This window comes from Microtus oregoni, unplaced genomic scaffold (genome assembly GCF_018167655.1).
Source record: "Microtus oregoni isolate MIOR12 unplaced genomic scaffold, Mior012 000024F_ref0000369, whole genome shotgun sequence".
NCBI lineage: Eukaryota > Metazoa > Chordata > Mammalia > Rodentia > Cricetidae > Microtus > Microtus oregoni.
Window position 1 is genome coordinate 24,248,336 of NW_024543083.1, and position 18,850 is coordinate 24,267,185.

At 45.4% G+C, this 18,850-nt stretch overlaps 1 protein-coding gene across 4 annotated transcripts in view; it reads left to right on the plus strand.

Moving 5' to 3' along the window:
- Window positions 1-18,850, plus strand: part of LOC121462310 (glycerophosphocholine cholinephosphodiesterase ENPP6) — a 109,245-nt gene that overhangs the window by 9,608 nt on the left and 80,787 nt on the right. Inside the window, exon 1 of one of the 4 annotated variants that reach the window (XM_041673836.1) lies at window positions 14,501-14,542. The exons of the other annotated variants lie outside the window; for them this stretch is intronic. The gene's annotated coding sequence lies outside the window, so the exon portion shown is untranslated. Of the gene's footprint in view, window positions 1-14,500; window positions 14,543-18,850 lie in introns of those variants that run through there. 4 annotated transcript variants of the gene reach the window in all.

The window sequence follows — 18,850 nt, forward strand, 5'->3', positions numbered from 1 at the left end:
CATTGAAAATGATATAGCTACAGTGAGAAACATGTAGAGCTTATTGCATTTAACAAGCTTAGATGAGAAGGGGATTTCAAAGACACCTAGCATGTCGAAGATTGATTTATGAGTGAAATAATGAAAGAACAGGCTCTTCAGTTACTGTCCTATTGTTGTGAAGAGACACCTCAACCAAGACAACTCTTATAAGAGAAAAGCATTTCATTGGTGACTTCCTTACATGATGGAGGAAGGTCATTGGCCAATAAAGAAACTGCTTGGCCCTGTGGGTGGAGTAAACAGAACAAAATGCTGGGAGGAAGAGGAAGTGAGGTCAGAGACTCCACAGCTCTCTCCGGAGCAGACGCCTCAGCAGAGACGCCATGCCCTGCTCCCTGGCAGACACACGCGATGAAGCTCTGACCCAGGATGGACATAGGCTAGAATCTTCCTGGTAAGCGCACCTTGGGGTGCCACACACAGATGATTAGAAATGGGCTAAATTAATATGTGAGAATTAGCCTAGAAGAGAATGGGCCAAGCAGTGCTTAAAAGAATACAGTGTCCGTGTAATGATTTCGGGGCATAAGCTAGCCGGGCAGGCGGCTGGGGTGTTGGGGACGCAGCCCCGCCGCTGCCCTTAATACTACACTTACAGTTTTAGAGGATTAAATCATCATGATGGGGAGCAGTCAGTCATGTACTGGAGAGCTTTACATCCCAACCCATAGGCAGTGGGAAGGGAGGAGGAAGGGAAGGAGGAAAGAAGAAGGAAGGGAGGGACAGGGAGGGATTGACCGACTGATTGGCAATTACTAGTCCTATCCTAGTTCTACTGACTGGGCACCTAGCATTTAAACACTCGAGTCTATGGGAACTATTCTCACTGAAACCACCACAGACCAAAACAAGAGATATCCTAAAGCTGAAAATAGAATAACTCAATTGAACAGTGTGCAGACAGGCACCTGGACCTGGGAAGAAGTGGGTGTCCTTGGGAGCTACAAGGATCTTGACCATTTTCATAGAGAAGCCAGGTGTAGAATTAAATATTACAAGATAAGCCAAAAGGCTTTTAAGTAGGAAATTAAATTTAAGTTAGATAATTAAAGAAAAACGCCAATAAAGAGTTGGGCGAAATGAGGGCCATGACTTAGACCCAAAGAAGCAAATCTGAAAAAGGCAAGAAGAGAGGTTAAACACACCCGGCGTTTAGGTGTGGACTAGCAGGATACAGAGAGAGGAATTTGTAAATTTATTTTAAATTTGCATACAGCACGTGTGACTAGTAGAAGACTTAGAAAACCCAAGGGAGGATAATAGAGTGAGTGAGTCCACCCCTCTTCCCCCCCCACAAGCTTTAAACATCCATTCTTTGCGAAGGGGTAGACTTGAGTTGGAAGACTACCTTTGAGGAAGGAGTTACTGACCAACTGAAGGACGATGTTTCTGATCCTACTGCACGCACTGGCTTTGTGGGAGCCTAGGCAGTTTGGATGCTCAACTTACTAGACCTGGATGGAGGTGGGGGTTCCTTGGACTTCCCACAGGACAGGGAACCCTGATTGCTTTTCGGGCTGGGGGGGGACTTAATAGGGGGAGGGGGAGGGAAATGGGAGGTGGTAGCGGGGAAGAGACAGAAATCTTTAATAAATAAATAAAAAAAGAAGAAAAAAGGAAAAAAAAGAATTAAAGGGAAGGGGGCTTGAGTAGCTTCCAAGGCCGAGATGTGTTCTCCTTACTTTCCACACATCTGAGAGAGAAGAATTCTCACAAATGTACATCCAACACCTAAGAACCCCCCCCCCCCCCCCGTCCAGAGTAAAACCACAGTCTCTCTAACAAGCCCCGGGGAAGCCTCTGGATGCACACTGGGTAACCAAAGTGTGGAGCAACAGAAGCCTTAAAGAGCTCTCGCCAACTCATGCCTTGAAGAGGAAAAAGCGTGTTCGACATGTTTACAAGAAATAATGTCTCCTGGCGCATCGTTATTTAAGCTCCCATCAATGACCTCTCCACACTGAAGTGCCACTTCTCAAAAAGCATGTTTCTCTTGGCCTCCACAGAGCCAAGAGGGAGCTCTTGCTGTAAACCCGCTCCCTGCAGGAGGGAGTGGTAGGGTGGGGAGTGAAGCCTTAAAACGTGGTGAAAGATTTTGATTACAGTAACAGCAGGCCTATTTAACCCCCCCCCCCAGAAGATTCCTCCAAATGGAGCCCTTGTGGTCTACAAACCATGGCAGATCTAGCCCTGGTCTTGCTTGCTCTTGCTCAATTTTGATTGATTGGGACCACATGCCTTTTCCTAGGGCTTTTGGGAGTTTAGTTAGACTGTTCTGTTCTCAGGACCCACTTCATCCTGAAATTCTGTGCCCCCAAAATGGGTAAAGCAGACTTGAAATTAATTGGGGGGGGGGGGCACCTGACTCAGCAAGTTAACGTTTCTTTCACCTATCTGTGTTTCTTGTTTCAGAGTCTCCTTGGGTGAATAGGGCCATTGTCTCCACAGTCTCAATGGGCAGGAAGCTGGGGCAGGGCTGAGGCTCAGGTCCCGTGGGTACCATTTGACTCTTGCTGGACACTTTTCTTAATTGTAATCAACACATATCTTCAGCCCTTTTGAAAACAAGGAGAGAAGTTCCAATGGTCAGGTCTTGGAGTGATTTGTCAGTAAACATTGAGAAAAAGCAGCACGTGCTTGAATTACAAATGGACTTGTGGTTTGGAATCCTTTGGATATCTTGGTCCTGAAAGAAGAAACTCCCGATTGGGTGTCTTTGAGAGGAAGTGCCTCTGGTGTCTTTGGAAGGATCAGTAGTCATGAGAATGTATACAAGCAAGAATATACACAATCTATGTGCCTCGGGTTGTAAATGGGCTGGACCAGGTGTACTCGCCAGTCACCTTCAGCCATGAGTAGCCTTGAACACTCAACACAGCATGCCTGGTTAGAGTAACCCATATGGGGCAAGTCGGTAGACCGGAGAGGGTTCAGGAATAGGAGTTTGAAGCCAAGTCTCTTTTTCTGATCTTGCCACAGTTAGCTGGGATTTGGATAAGCCACTCTCTCTCGCTAGTCCTGTGTCTGAAGGAATTGTCAGCTATGCGTTAGTGACTGCCAGGTGTGTGCTAAAGGTGTCGTGGATGTCAGAAGTCTAGTGGCGAAGCTCCCAGAAGAGTCTTAAGAGTTACAGAGTGAGCCTGGGATGTGGATGTGCTGGCTAGTCTTAGGTCAACTCTGCACTGCCTAGAGTCCTTTGGGAAGAGGAAATCTCAACTGAGAAAATACCTATACAGATTAGCCTGTGTACAAGCCTGTAGGGCATTTTCTTGATTAATGACTGAAGTGGGTAGTCCCACCCCAAGCAGGTTGTCCTGGGTTCTATTGGAAAACAGTCTGAGAAAACCATGTAGAGTAAAGTCAACACACATCTTTCTTCATGGCTTCTATATTAGCTCCTGCTTCCAGGTTCCTGCCCTGACTTTCCGCAATGACGTGGAACCATAAGCTGAAATAAACTCTCCTGCCCACGTTGCTTTTGGCCATGGTGTAGTTATCACTGCAATATAAATCCTAACTAAGACAGGGGGTGCCAATCCTGGACGTTTTGAAATCTTCGTTATGATTGCAACAATTACACTTTGACCTACTTTGTGCATTCAGAGAAAGCTGTTTGCAGTATCTCTGCGGCGCTGATGGTCCACGACAAGGATTCTGGGCTGAGAAAATGAGGCAGCGGCTTGAAGTCCCTATATCTTTGGGTGTAGTGATTGAGACACCCCCAGAGTTTGCGGAAGGGGCTTCTGGGGCTTGTTCTCTTCTTTCAGATACTCTGCACAAACCAAACAAATACACTCTCTGGCTCCATGGCATGTCTGGCTTTCTGTGAGAAAACATCTGTATGTTTAAACTTGGCTTTCACAGTGGGACCTGAGAAAACATTCTGCTTTAATGCCTGAAGGCAAAAATCTTAAACAAACGTCAACGTTTTGGAGAAAACCTCAAATACTGTATTCTTCAATCACTCACTAGCATAGTGAGTAACCCAGACACACTCTCCATATCCCTGCCATCCCTGCCTCCCCTACCTGGGTATCCCAGACTGTTCCAGGTTCCTCCCAGAGGTAAATTTAGCATTTAGCATCCCCAAAGGTAAAATGCAGAAAGCTCTCTAAAGGGTCTGGTATATTTGTCTTATTGAACAGAACAGATGCAGGGTCAAGATTTGGGTCCAAGTGCTGGTTAAGAGTGTGAGTCCACCAAGTGTCTGAATTGGGGACAAGTCTGGATCTCTTCTGAGATGACAAATAGAAGAACGGGGATTCCTGGCCTTTTTGCCTAGCCCCCTCCTCCCCCTCCTCCATCGTTGCTGTGTGCTCTTGCATGGCTAACCATCCCCCAGCTGCTGTTGCTTCTTTTCTCGTTCCCAGAACATGCAAATTGAAATAGAGATGAGATTCAGGTAAGAAAGGAAGTGGAAACGTCTAGAAGGCCACACAGTGTTTGGTGTTCAAGTCAGGGTAAAGGCATTTCCCTCTGAAGCGTTCGTTCATCAGTTCTTTGTGGTGTGAGCTCCAGAATCCTTTCTTCCTGTTGAAATTCCTCATTCTACCAAGAGCTCTCACATTCTCATTTCATAGCAGGTCCTGCAAGCCATGATGCCTGCTTTACCTTCCTCCTACAGCAATGCCTCCCTCCCTCCTGTCCTTCCTCTTAGAGCAATGCCTCCCTCCCTGCTATAATAATATCTTCTTACCATCTTCCGATAGCAGTACCTTCCTTTCCTTCCTCTTTTCCTCCTTCCTCTGTTTCCTCTCCCTTCTTTTCCTTTCTCCCTCCCTTCCTCCTTTATTCCCCTCCTCCCATTCTCCCTTGTTCCCTTTTTCCTCCCTCCCTTCTTTCTTTTTCCTTCCTTCCTTCCTTCCTTCCTTCCCTTTCTTCCATCCTCCCTTCCTCTCTTCCCATCCTCCCTTCCTCCCTCCCCCTCTCCCCTCTTCGTTTCTTCCTTCATTTATTTTTGAGCCATTTCAATGGAAAATGAATTAATATTTCACTACAGTTTTAATTTACAGTTCCCTAAAGACCGGTGGTGTTGGATATCTTTTCATGTGCTCTTTGGGGTATTTGATAACTTCAGGAAAATGTCCATTTAAATCCTTTTAGCCTTTTAAAAAGTTGGATTGTCTTTTTAAATTTTTAGTTGTAGGAGTTCATTATATACTCTAGGTATAAATTCCTTATGAGATACATGGTTTATAGCCCGGGTTGTGGGCTGTTTTTAGCTATTTGATGGAATGTCTTGAAGTACAAGCTAAATGTAAGTGAAGTCTTATCAAGTTTCTTTTTTTTTTTAAATCACCATTCATACTTTTTCTGTCCTATTTGAGAAGTCATTGTTTAATCCAAGACCATGAAGCTATCTGCTGTATTTTCTTCTAAAGGCTCCATTTAGGTTTGTGAACCCTTTAAACAAACCAAAAAAAAAAAAAAAAGGAAGAAAGAAAACATAGTATGTGGTAGTTCTTTTTCTACTGATTTTACAAAAGAGTCTTTGCCAAAAAGTGAATATAACTGTTAGAGTTTGCTCCTCGGTTCTCAATTTTATTCCACTTGCATACATGCATATGTATTCTTATGCATACCATTATGATTATGACTGCCACATAGTTTTGCAGTTGCCTTTAAGAGCACTGTGTGTAAATCTTCTAATTTTGTTATTTTTTTCAAGTTTTTTTTTGACTGTTCCAAGTTTTCATATGAGTTTAGAATGAGCTTGTCAGTTTATTGTCCCCCCTAAAAAAAGAGAAAGAAAAACCATGCCAATCAGAATTCTAATAGGAGTTGTATTGAGTTTATATCAGTTGGGAGGGTATCTTAAATCTACTGGTCCATGAACATGGAACATCTCTCCATTTCTTTAGTTTCCAGCAACAATACTCTGGGGTTTTCATTCTATTAGTCTTGCATTTTCTGCATTAAAAATGCTCATCTATTTTACTCTTTGGATGTTGTGCATGGAATTAGTTTCCTAATTCCATTTCTCAGTATACAGAACACAAAGGATCTAGTGCAGACGCTGTGTCCTGCTACCTTCATGGATTTTTCAATTCATTCAAATATTCGTATAGATTCCTTAGCATTTTTGCACACGAGAACATGTTTTCTTTTTTTTTCTCCCCCTCCCCCGAGAACATGTTTTCTATCAATAAAAACAGGGAGTTCTTCCTCTCTAGTCTTGGTCCTCGTAGGCATCCGGGAAGTTACATGGGATCCTGATGGAGGATAAAGCAGCTCTAGAGAAGACACATGGCTTGTGTGATATCTGTAGGCAGGGAGCGAGTGCACCAGAGTCGGCACAGAGGACACCACCACCCCTCTGTTGCTTTGCATTTTTACCACGCCACTTCCCGTGGGTCTGTCATTCTTAGAAGACAATGGACAGGCTGTGTCCTCTGATTGTCTTCCTATGTTGCAAGCAGGGTACAGGATTTCCAGACCGTGTACCACACTCTGTGCTGGTGAGGCCAAGTGTCTTGAAGGCTCTGTTTCACAAAGCTCACGGTGCCAGGACGACTTGACTGACCCTTCACTGCCCTTGGTGGAATTTACTGCCCAACACTTGCTTATGACTCTGACATGTTTAATATTTGAATTCTTTGCTGCTAAGGGTCCCTCACCAAAGGCTAGAACTGGGACAATGTAACAATTCTTATAAAAGTTGATGTTAATAAGAATAAGATTTTTGATGGTTTCCTAGAATTAGCTATGCAAGAAATTGGGTCTTCTATAGAACCTATTGCTTTTTTTATTATAAATTTTTTATTTATTTTACATACCAACCACAATTTCCCCTCTCTCCTTTCTTCCTGTCCCTCCACCTCCTTTCTACAGCGCCCCCATCTGTTCCTTAGAAAGGGACTAAACCTGGCACATCAAGTTGAAGCAGGACCAGTCTCCTCCCCACTGCATCAAGGCTGAGCAAGTTATCCCATTATAGGGATTGGGTTTCAAAAAGTCAGTTCATGTGCAGGGGACAGATTCTGATCCCACTGCTAGGGTCCCCACAAACAGACCAAGCTACACCACTGTCATCCACATGCAGAGGGCCTAGGTCAGTCACAAGCAGGCTCCTCTTTGTGAACTCCCACAAGCTCTGGTCAGCTGTCTCTCTGGGTCCCCATCATGATCTTGACCCCCCCCCCCCAATATGATTCCTCCTCCCTCTCTTCGGCTGAATTCACAAGGTTTGGCCCAGTGCTTGACTGTGGATCTCTGCATGAGTGTCCATCAGTTCCTCGATGGAAGTTCTATAATGACAATTAGGGTAGTCACCAATCTTATTACAGGAGAAGACTAGTAAAGACACCCTCTCCACTATCGCTGGGGTCATCCTTGTGGATTCCTGGGTGTTTCCCCCAGCATGAGAGAACCTATTAAGTAAGCATGAGACATAGAATTTGAAAAAAAAATCATTAAAGAAGAAAAACTTAGGGAAATTTTAGAAGCTTACAAGCTATAATTGAATCACTAGGGAAATTTTAGAAGCTTACAAGCTATAACTGAATCACTAGGCTTTCATGTTTTGCCTCAGAAACATGGAACTAATCTGGACAAGAACAGATTTTGATTACAAAATGAATGCCAAACCTTCCTTCCTGCTTTCAAGGACAGGGTTTGCAGGGCAATTCTGCCCTCAGCATCTTTCCCTCAGACAGCGATCTTGTAGCTGCCTTGTGCACATGACATCTGCCTGTCCACACAGTACGAGCATCTCTGCCTGTCCAAGCTTCCTCCAGACGGAGCAACCTCCTGGCTCCCTACATTCTAAACCCCCCTTTGTGGGTCTCAATGGACAATGTGAACAATAAGTGTGCCTGGCGTTGAGAATAAAAGGGAGGATTCAACCGCACACACTCAGCTACTCATTCCAAATGGCCAAGGCAGCACAATTGTGAAAAATGGTTGAAACAGGCCTCTTTTGATAGCCCACATCTGGGACACTGAGCCAGACCACCAATAGGCAGCTTTAGGCTGGTTACTTCTTGTACTTGATCTTGGGGACATGGGAGGGCACAGGATCTCAGTCAGGGCAGCGTGGAACTCATTCCACTTCCTACTCGGCCTGCCTCATGCTCTCTGATACTTTGTAGAAACTCAAAAAAATAAATAAAGTTTCTTTGCTTAAAAACCACATCTATTTATTTAGTGTGTGTGTGTGTGTGTGTGTGTGTGTGTGTGTGTTTAGATTAGGACTCACTTCTCCCCTTTCATTATGTGGGTCCTGGGGATTGAACTCAGGCCACCAGGCTCTCTCTCTCTCTCTCTCTCTCTCTCTCTCTCTCTCTCTCTCTCTCTCTGTGTGTGTGTGTGTGTGTGATTAGGACTCCCTTCTCCCCTTTCATTGCATGGGTCCTGGGGGTTGAACCCAGGCCACCAGGCTTGTTGCAAATCCCTTTTCCAGCTGCAGTTTGTTGGTCCCTTCTTTGCTTTCATTTTAAAGTCATTTGGAACTGCTTTACCCCCAAACAGTTTCTTTTTCATCTGTTCTTTCCCTCACACACTAGGGGAAAGAAGGTCTTGTTACCTATCCACTAAGGTGATCATGTCAGCTGAAGGAAAGTCCAAAGGAATGTGGCAAAAGGCCACCTCACCCAGTGTGTCATTCTCTTTGCCTTCTCCCCAGCGCCAGCCCACACTCAACCCCGGATGCATTCTGAGATCTTAAAGTAGGAATCGATGTAATTCAGTGTTTTGCTAACTCCTTCAAATGTCATAAACAGCAAAGCTTGGAAGCCCCATAGTTTACCTTTATAGAAGATTCCAGATTGGTGAGTGGCCCAGCGCTCCAAAGCTTTCAACGAACTCTTCCATTTCACCCAAGAGGTTTTTCACTTCAGGGAGTTTAAGCCATCTGAAACCCAGAGTCTGGGAAAGCCCGCAGAACTAGCAGTTCCCCAGGGGACGCGGTGTGAGGTAGACCTGTACTCTGTTAGCTCAGCTCCTACTTCCAGGTGGTTCGTGGTCAACAGGAGAATATGAAATTTTTAATAACGTAAAATGAAAAGCCAGTACTTCTGCCAAAACAAGATTGCCTAGTGTTTTCCTTAGCCATATTTTATAATCTCTCAGTTGACTGCCAAATCCAGCGACTTAGCCCCTCTTATCCCTCTCTACCCACCTTCACATGTAATCTAGGGCTTCAAAGGGGTTGCTTCTTTGTCCCCTGAGGAAGTTCTTGTGACAAGAGTCATGATGGGCTAGAAGCAAGAGGCACAGGCTCTTGTCTGGGCTATGGAGCTATGCAAATTTTGTTTTCTAAAATATGGTCACTTTGGATGCATGTTTGTTTCCTAAGCCAATGAGAGGGGGTGGAGTCCAAGGAGAACATTCAAAGGTTACTGCCAAGGTCTTTTATGTTTGGTCCTTTCGGGTCCATTTCCTTCTAGAAATTTGTGACTTTTGCTCATGTCAATAAAAGGTTACTTTTCAACCCTGTGAACATACCCTCTTCACATCTGTCACTACACTGAGCCCTGAGCAGGAACCTCAGCAAATAAACCCCCATGGCTGAACATTTACTTTTCAAGACATAAATTTAGTGTGAGTGTCCCTTCTTCTACTTAAAACGCAAGTTATAATTTAAGAAAAGAGGGGGAAAGTTCTGGCTTACGTTAGGATTTGTGGGGTTAGAAACATAGGCCAAATTTTTCTATTTAAAATCATGTCCTTCATTATCAGTATCCCTGAGGAACAAAGTTGAATCCTGTTTTGGGAAATATCAAAATACTCCGCTATCACCAACCCCAGTTCACGGTAGAATTACCCCCACTTAGAGTCATGCTTGTGCGGCAAGGGCCGAGATGGAAGGGTCCCTTGGTGCAAACACAAGGAACAATTTGTCGTATCCACCCCGGTCTACTTTCCTACAGCACAGATGTGCAGTTCCCAGTCCCAGCTCAACCCGAGACCATGTGTCACAAATGGGAAGTTCAGGAAATTAAGTTTTGAAAGAGTGACAAATACGTTTGCTTACGTACAGTACTGACTCATGGGTCTGTCATTTTGCCCCCTAAAATCTTCCGTTTCTATTTAGTTTGAAGTGGCCGTGTCTATAAGGCCAGGGTCATGGCAAGGAGAGAGCATCTTCATCACAGAGAGACACAAGTAAAAGGCAAATTTTTGCTTTGTTCATGGGACTAGGAGATGACTGTTTAGCTTCACAGTTGTGGACTTCTGTTATCTTTATTTTAAAACGCTCTTCCACCTATGAACTTAACGGTGTAGTTTTCTAAATCTTTTCTCATGAGAACCACTTTTTCTTCAAACTAAATTGGTTCTCAATTTTCAAGCATCTGGGGCAATTAGAATCAGTTTTCCTTCTGTATTTTTGGTTTGTTTTCATTAAAATGATTTACTGTTTGTGCCTGTGTGTGTTTGTGCGCATGCGCGAGTGCATGTACGTGTACACTGCATCCTGCCAGATACTCTGTGAAATCAGTTTTCCTCTTTACGTAGGTTCCAGGGACTGACTTTAGTTCCCCAGGCTTCTACAGCAAGCATCTTTACCCACTGAGCCATCTTGCTGGCCCTTAGTTGGGTTTTTGGAGACAAGGTCTTACTCTGTAGCCTTGACTGGGCTCGAACTCCTGGCGATGCCTTTGCTTGAACCTCCCTAGTGCTGGGGTTACGGATATGTACCACCACACCCCATGTAGCAACTCTTTTCCCATACAGTTTCTTCTAAACTCGCTCTACCTCTTCCGTGAGATGAGCCTCTGTCAGGCCGCAGTGGTTATTCCCAATAACGTCAGTCTAAAGACTGACAGGAGAGGTACAAGTTCAGGGTGACAGCTTCCAGCCCGTGTTACCTTAGGCACACTGCTGCTGGCCTGGTTCCTAGAACTTGAAATAAATCTGAGGGTGAAGAGAGTATGTGGAAATAGTAGAGAAATTACCTTCCTAGCCTAAAACGCAAGCCTGGGACAATATTTGATTTAACTAAGTAGAATTAGGCTGGTATTTTAAGAAAATGTTTGCTTTCTATGTCTTGAAATTTACCCCACAGAAGCCAACCTGAGATAATATTTTCTTAAGGAAACACCATTAGGAAAAGCTTAAGATGCAGCGTCAACCCAGACCTGGCTTCCAGAATTGAAACATAAATACAGGAATAAAAGTTTTATCCCATGCTTTTTCAGTCACAGTCCAGCTGGCCTTGGTGAGCTCCCAATAGATCAGCTCCACTGTCTCAGTGGGTGGGTGCACCCCTCGTGGTCCCGACTTCTTTGCTCATGTTCTCCCTCCTTCTGCTCCTCATTGGGACCTTGGGAGCTCAGTCCAGTGCTCCAGTGTGGGTCTCTGTCTCTATCTCCATCCATCACCAGATGAAGGTTCTATGATGATATGCAAGATATTCGTCATTATTGCTCTAGGATAGGGTCATTTCAGGTTCCCCATCCTCAGCTGCCCCAGGAACTAACTGGGGACCTCGGCTTGGGCACCTAGGAGCCCCTCTAGGGTCAGGTCTATTGCCAACCCTAAAGTGGCTCCCTTAACTAAGAATTGTGGTTCCGTGCTCCCCTGTCCAACCTTCCTTTATCCCAATCCTCCTGTTTCCCCAAGGCCCCCCCTCCTTCCCTTCTAACTTTTCTCTCCCCATCCCCCCTTACCCACATCCCATCCCACCCCCAAGATCCCAATTTTCTCCCCGGCGATTTTGTCTACTTCCCTTAGCCAAGCGGATAACTATATGTGAAAGACCAGTGGATTTGCTCCTTTTTACATTCTTTCCTGAGATGATGTTCTGTGAGTATGGGCTCCTTTAAAGGCAGAATAAATGATCTGTAATGAGTAACTCCTGCTCTTATAAATGACTGATTCTAGCAGCCAATAACCGATTTTTATTTAAGAGTGCAAGGCTCCATGGGAGCAGGGGGATGCAAAGTCTTGCTCAGTTTGAATTACAGTTTCTGGACATGTCCTAGCCAGTTCATTCATTCATTCATTCATTCACTCATTCATTAATTCGCCAATATCTTCAGAGTGGTTTCTATACCTACATAATGGGTGGTCACCATTCCGTTATTCAAAAAGTATCTATTACTTTTTACAGATCAAGAGATCTATTCTTCTAGGCCCTGTGTATGTGCATCTAGCAAGCAGGACTAAGTGTCTAGTTTCAAGGAACTTCTAATCTTATCAAATGTTCAAATCAGGAATTGTAATATCAAGTGGTAATCAAATCTGTGGGAAAAGTGGGCCTTGATAGCAGGAATGATCAGAGATAGCCTTTGCCACGGGTGCTGTGGAGACGCCTGGATGAGATGAATTTGTGAACTCAGATTTGAGGGAAGGAAGAGAGCTGACCATGCAGCTATCTGGAGTCAAAGCGTCACAAAGAGGGAACAGGAAAAGCAACTGATATGAGACAGGCACACCCCTGGGACAGTGAAGGACAGCCAAGAGCCTAGAAGCTCCAGCAAAAAGGAATGCTGGGAAGACTGGGAGGTGAGATCTGAGGGGTAGCAAATATGGTGGCTATGACAACATGCTGCCCAGAACTCCTGCTGTGGGAGGAAGACTTAATCACCAGTCATTGCTGATGTCCCCAGATCCGTCACGCTAATCCTGAAGACTCATGTCCACCAGACAGAACATGACCAGCCACTGAGCAAAGCAGGTATCTAGTTCTGACCGGTTCCTCTGAAAGGTGATCACCTTCAGGATACCCTGGCTGACATTCCCTTAGAGTTGCAAGGGTCCTTTTACCCACCATCCTCCCTTCTTTGTCTCTTCTTCACAGATTTTACATCTTGCCCCATGAGAGGCTGTTCTTGTCCACTCTCGCTTCTCCCTTTATCTGTCCTCTAGGATTCTTGTAGGGCTCTGTGTCCTGGTGTCTGTTTCTCAAAGGCCTTGACCTGAGGAGAGGTCACAGCAGGTCACAGCAGACTTTGAGTCTTATTGAGTAAGAAGAATACCATGGGAAGAGTCTAAGTAGAGTGGTAAAAAAACAAAATCGTATTAGGAAGGTATCATGGGAGACTAACAATGAAAAACTCTACCTGTGACCCAGCAATTCTATACATCCCCACCCCCATCCGCCGAGTCCCTTTAGTGCTGCCTGGGTGTCTACAGATGTGAGACCATCTACTGGAGCATCGTTAGCTTCTCATCGACCAAATCCCTGAAGAAAATTGATGGTTCTGGTTCCTCCTCCAGCACCCATCAATCACCAGTATTTCCTCAGATACAGGAGGGACTTCATGAGCCCTGCCTCTATGCCTGCTGGGACTGCATCCGACACTTTCTACATCAACATTCCTACCATGTCTGCCGATGGTGGAAAGTATCTATACTCGTGGTATTCCAGTTTAGTCTGCTCCATTAATTCTGCAACAGCTGGCAGCTAAGGATGGCAGTAGGAGACAGGGTCTCTCTGTGGTACCCAGAGTAGCCTCAAAGTCACAGTCTTCCTGTCCCTGCCTCCTAAGTGCTGGGATTTCTAGGCATGTCCCATCACACCCTCAATGGCTGGCAATGTAAAATACACACACTTCTATGTTGTCAGTGTCTCCTACACAATCGTGTACTGTCAGCCTGAGCATCTGGTTTCCTACGAATAGGAGGTGTAAATGCAAGAACCATATATGTCATGCTTTCGTTTCCGATGCCATTCGTTACAAAGTACCCCAACAAAAAGTGACTTAGGGAAACTCCAAGCTGTAGTTTATCATGTCAAAAAAGGTCTGGGACCTGAAAGCAGCCAATCACAGTACATCCGAAGGCAGGACAGAAGCAGATGCATGCATGTGTGTGACTAGCTCATGTTCTCTACTTTTTGTAGAGTTCAGGTCCTGAATGCAGAAGATGGTACCGCCCACAATGGGTCAGCCCCCACCGTGCATCAAGACCTCTCTCACCGCCATGCCCTCAGGGCAACCTGACCTAGAGAATCCCTCAGTGGGTCAGTCTTTTCCGGGGTGATTCTGCATCAATGTGACAGGTAGAATTAAATGGCGCCCAGAACACATATGTATGTGTGCAGGAACATATGTGTAACTAGAAACATCATATTAGGGAAGTATCCAGACTCAGAAAGATAAACGCTGTGTGCTTTCTCTCATATGTGGATCTTACATTTTAATTTTTATGTATTATTTAATTTTTATGTATGTGGGGGGTGTAGAGGTCATGACACTACAAAGGGGACCACGAAAGGAATAAAGAGAGAACCAGATGAGGAAAGACTGGTAGAATGTGTGTGATGGGAGAAGCAGGGGATTTTGTGGGGCAAAAGGAGCCCAGCAAGATGGGGTATTTACAGTTTTCTCTTAATTTTGATGTTTTGTAGGCCTGTGATAACGTCCCTTATGACTTCTTCGGTCACCTTGAACGTGTTTCAGTCAACTCTATAGATGATCTATTCCCCATCTTGAGTACCAGATCTTAAGTACTGAGGGTACTCAAGATATCTGCACCATTCCTCCCAACTCGGTGGCCCAGCCCTGTTGGTTCCCCGAAGTGCTCTGATCCTTGACAAAGTCCTTCCACCTTCCAGGTCAGTGTGGAGTAAATTCTGCTTGTGTGGCCCCATGGAGAGGCCAGACATCATGCCACTCAAAAGCCTCACTTCCATGTCAGAACAGCCTCTGTTCTCCTAAAGATTTGAGCAGACTTCTCCACTTCTCTGAGCTTCTTTCTGCTCACCAATTCTAAAGGAACATAAGAGTCATGCTTACTGCAAGAGGGTTAGTGGGAAAATTATATAAATAATTCCGAGTGTGTTACTGACATGTATGTCTACAAACCATGTATGTGACTTGTGTCTAGGGAAGTCAGAAGAGGGCGTAAGATGCCCTGGAACTGAAGTTATGGGTGGTTGTGAGTCACCATGTAGACGCTAGGAACTGAGCCCAGGTCCTCCGGAAGAACAACCAGAATTCTTCAGCACTGACCTTCCTCTCCAGTGCCTGCCCTGCTCTTCCAATCCCAGCCCTTTTCTTTTTTTAAAAAATTTATTTATTTATTAAAGATTTCTGTCTCTTCCCAGCCACCGCCTCCCATTTCCCTCCCCCTCCCCCAATCAAGTCCCCCTCCCTCGTCAGCCCAAAGAGCAATCAGGGTTCCCTGCCCTGTGGGAAGTCCAAGGAACCCCCACCTCCATCCAGGTCTCGTAAGGTGAGCATCCAAACTGCCTAGGCTCCCACAAAGCCAGTACGTGCAGTAGGATCAAAAACCCATTGCCATTGTTCTTGAGTTCTCAGTAGTCCTCACCAGTCCCTTTTCTTGTGCGGCACAGCTTCCTTCTATGTTTAGTGGTGAGGGTGCAGAACACCTCTGTTGTGAGAGAGACTCCTACTCCTCAAAGTCCCCAGCGGAAAGCACACCCCAAGCTTCCTCATCATCGTTAGACTTCTCATTTAGAGACTGCCTAGTTTCTAGACCACCTGTTGACAACTTGTAGGCTTGCAGTCTAATAGGATTTTGTTTCTTCCTGTGCTTCCCTCTGGAACTGCAGGGGCAAATGAAACTTTTCCACCACTTAACATAGGCTCCATGGAGGAACAGGAGGAAGAGAGCAGGAAAGGTCTGAGTTCTCCCCTTATGAAAATAATAGCTGCCATCAAGTTCGTGACCATTACATGGTCATTTGCATGAGTAGTCCCCCGACCCTAAAAGGAACAATAGCGTGTCTTATGCTGCGCACAGCACTCCCGTGTCTGTGCTCTGTGCGCTAGACCCCAGTTCGCCAGCTTCGGGAAAGGGAGCTGGAGGTTAAAATACACAGACACACACAGACAGAGAGACAGTGACATGGGTCATCATTGAATTCCCCAAGAATGCCCCCTTTATTGTGTTCAGGGGCAGATTATATAGAGATAGCCACGCCCCAGCCAAACCCACCAGAAACCACTCTCGTGCCATCAGGAACTCCTGAAGGTCTTGTGCTCAGAGCAGCTGTAGGCACTCAGATCAGGGGATTACAAGAAATTCAGGATCTGGGGTCTCACTGCTCCCAACAGGGGTGGGCAGAATCCACACAGAAGTCAACCTCTTCTCATTCTCTCAGTGTTCACTCTTGGTCCAAGTCATATGCCTGACCGGGTCTCCCTGTTTTTACCCTAGTCCCTCTCCATCCACCTCCTACCTTCCAGGCTACTGGACGGTCAGGCAGCAGCTTCTGCCTTTACTGCTGCGAGGAATGAACCATTCTGGGATCCCCAGGGGAGGCAGATAATTGTGTATGGACGAATACGGAGTTGTCATCCTAAAGATGGCAAGTGTTAAGATAGAGCCGAGAGTTGAATTTCTCTCGTGTCTAAGAGAATAGGGTCCAGGAACAAGACGATGTCCTGGCCAAGCCTCTACCTTCCCAAGAACTCCCAGGTAGCATCTTTCATGAAGGAGAATCCTCAGATACATCCCATTATACACAGAATAAAGCCGTATTGTAAACAAAGGCTGCTCGTTCGTTTCCTGGCCGCCCAGACCTGAATAGTCATACAGAAACTATATTGATTACAACACTGTTTGGCTTATTAACTCAGGCTTCTTATTAACTAATGCTTATATTCTAAATTAACCCATTTCTCTGTCTGTGCACCACCAAGAGGCTGTTCCTGGGCATTTGTCTCCTTGGGCAGCTAAATGGCACCTCCCTGACTCTGCCTACCCTCTCTCTCTCTATCCCTTCCAGCCTGGCTATATTCTGCCCTGCCATAGGCTAAAGCAGCTTTATTCATTAACCAATAAAAGCAACACATATACAGAAGGCCATCCTACATCACCACATCCATGATGGCTCTGCACACAGTCAGCCCTGCTTTGGACCTTCTCACACACTTCCCTGGCTTCCTTTCCTAAAGCCTGACTCCCCTTCTTGTCCTTCAAGGCACCCAGGCTTCTTTTCTCCAAGAATGCTTTTATTTTTTTGCCTTACTTGATTTCCTACGCAGCATCCCCACGAGTGAGTGTTCCAACACTGCCACTTGAGTGTGATCCCCCATCTTTTAAGACAACTTCTCAGACATCTGAAGCAGTGCACCTCAGCAGAAACACTTACTTTCTCTGCTCTGTTATCTTCACGACACTTTCTGAATTTGTCTTTCAGAATTTGACTAGTTTACATCTTGTTAACTGTTTTCTTGGCAGCTTGCTGGTCTCTCTTGCTTCATTTTGAGGTTCACCCCAGAACCTCAAAATGTACCCAATACCTGGGTATTAGCAAAAAATAAAATAAAATAATAAGAGCCTATGGTGATGGCTGTCTGTAAAGAGAATTTGACATTTTCAAAAGAATAAGAAAAGCTGTACATGGATGGGTCAGATGATGTTAAGGAGAGTGGTCCGTCTTGTTGAGTATAGCCAGGTTTGACTCCTTCAGTATGAAGACAGGCACAGACATGCTCACGATAATATCCAGAATTTGCTTTAAAAAGTATTCTGCCTTGTGGAGAAAGACATGTGAAGCCAGAGCAGAATGGTAATACAGTGACCGTAGTACTGATGGGGCTGAAGAGAAACCAGTGACCCAAGAGGAGCCATGAACACGGGGAAGGCAAGAAGAAATGCATTTTAGAGAAGATAAAATACAACGAAGAATTCAAAGTCCTGGGGAAGAGCGTGAAGCCCAGTGATGCCTGGGGTGATGGTGGATTGAGGGAATGGGGACGCAGAAAGATGACAGAGTCAAAATCAGTAAAATCCCAACGCTATCCTACATGGCCTCCAGGAGCTGGGTCAGTATTCTCGACGTGTATAGTATAGTCCTGAGCAGACCTAACAACGCCATGGCTCTTGAAGACCGTTCAAGACAGGCAATGAAAAGACTGTCTACCAGGCTGGCAGGGCTCAGCAAACTAGCACCTGGTTACCAAAGAGAGGGGTGGAGATTTTTTTGCAACCAGTAGAGGGCAGTGTTAGGTCATGAATTTCTCAAGTCTTAGGCAGTCGCTTTCTCAGCTATGCTGAGCCTAGTCCGCATCTCCTTTCAATCCTTCAAGCTTCCCTGGTCTGTCCACAGTCAAGCATGGATAGCAACGCCTCTTTATCTTCAGGGAAACTGGGAAGTGAATACCATGTTAAAAGCACACTGCCCATCACCCCTCCTAGCTACCATTTAAAAGTACACCAGGCTCCGTAAGGCAGCCCTTTAACGGGGATATAGACATCAGTGTACACTTCCCAATCCAAGGTTCTGTTACCCCAGGCATCTGCTAACCATCATTTAACCTTGCTAAGAAGGCATGATGATATCCATTTCTCAAATAAGCAATCAGTGCTGAGGGTGTAGGTCAGTAGTAGAATCATTGCTTGTGCAAGGTCCCAGGTTCCTCAGAACTTAAACAGAAAGAAAAGAAAAGCTCTGTCAGAGGGAAAAACCTAAGACCACTGAAGCTCCATGGGTTGGGTGAGGTCCCAGGGTTAGTGAGTAACAGGGATGGGATTCTACTTCGGTCTATTGGCTTCTAAAAGTTTTGTGATGTCACGGGCTAGTCACAGGTCCCAAATTCCTGTTCTCAGACTTCCTAGTGCTGCCTTGGAAAACTTCAACATCAAAACCCCCCCACCCCCCCACCCCCTCTCTCTCTCTCTCTCTCTCTCTCTCTCTCTCTCTCTCTCTCTCACACACACACACACACACACACACACACACTGTCCCCTTTCAGTGGTATGGAGCCCTTGAACTGAAATTATCAATGCAACAAAAAGACACTTCTCACACCTGTCAAAGTACTGAATTGCTCACTGAGGTTTGTCTTTCAACCCTCGGGCAAATTATCTTTCAGCACAGCACCCAGGAAACACAACACACCCATATCATTAAGCAGGCCCTCTATCCACTCCAAGCATATCTGTTTCTAAT